The sequence below is a fragment of the Arachis hypogaea genome, chromosome 19, assembly GCF_003086295.3.
Source record: "Arachis hypogaea cultivar Tifrunner chromosome 19, arahy.Tifrunner.gnm2.J5K5, whole genome shotgun sequence".
Lineage (NCBI taxonomy): Eukaryota > Viridiplantae > Streptophyta > Magnoliopsida > Fabales > Fabaceae > Arachis > Arachis hypogaea.
Genome location: NC_092054.1, coordinates 132118904 through 132119979, shown reverse-complemented (window position 1 = coordinate 132119979; position 1076 = coordinate 132118904). Strand labels below are relative to the sequence as shown.

General features: G+C 40.1%; 1 non-coding gene across 1 annotated transcript; it reads right to left on the bottom strand.

Annotated features, from left to right (window-relative positions):
• Positions 1 to 695: 695 nt before the first annotated feature.
• LOC112780590 (small nucleolar RNA R71) lies at positions 696 to 803 on the bottom strand. The gene has a single exon (XR_003191415.1). It is a non-coding gene; the product is annotated as a small nucleolar RNA R71 (small nucleolar RNA).
• Positions 804 to 1076: the final 273 nt, after the last annotated feature.

The window sequence follows — 1076 nt, the reverse complement described above, 5'->3', positions numbered from 1 at the left end:
ATCTCACACAAATTCGAACCCCTCTTCCATCTGTGTTCAAATTTTCTCTTCTTCCCTTCTTTACATTACACTCTTTTCTTCTTCTACTCACACAGGGGAACCTCTATACCTGGGTAAAAAGGATCCATATTATTATTATTTTTCTGTTCCCTCTTTTTTATATGAGCAGGAGCAAGAACAAGAACATTCTTGTTGAAGTAGACCCTGAACCTGAAAGGACTCTGAAGAGGAAACTAAGAGAAGCTAAAATACAACAATCCAGAGATAACCTTACAGAAATTTTCGAACAGGAAGAGGAGATGGAAGCCGAAAATAATAATAATACAAGGAGGATGCTTGGTGACTTTACTGCACCTAATTCCAATTTACATGGAAGAAGCATCTCCATCCCTACCATTGGAGCAAACAATTTTGAGCTGAAACCTCAATTAGTTTCTCTGATGCAACAAAACTGCAAGTTTCATGGACTTCCATCTGAAGATCCTTTTCAGTTCTTAACTGAGTTCTTGCAGATCTGTGATACTGTTAAGACTAATGGAGTAGATCCTGAAGTCTACAGGCTCATGCTTTTCCCGTTTGCTGTAAGAGACAGAGCTAGAGTGTGGTTGGACTCTCAACCCAAAGATAGCCTGAACTCTTGGGATAAGCTGGTCAAGGCTTTCTTAGCCAAGTTCTTTCCTCCTCAAAAGCTGAGTAAGCTTAGAGTGGATGTTCAAACCTTCAGACAGAAGGAAGGTGAATCCCTCTATGAAGCTTGGGAGAGATACAAGCAACTGACCAAAAAGTGTCCTTCTGACATGCTTTCAGAATGGACCACTTTGGATATATTCTATGATGGTCTGTCTGAATTAGCTAAGATGTCATTGGATACTTCTGCAGGTGGATCCATTCACCTAAAGAAAATACCTGCAGAAGCTCAAGAACTCATTGACATGGTTGCTAATAACCAGTTCATGTACACTTCTGAGAGGAATCCTGTGAGTAATGGGACGCCTCAGAAGAAGGGAGTTCTTGAAATTGATACTCTGAATGCCATATTGGCCCAGAATAAAATATTGACTCAGCAAGTCAATATG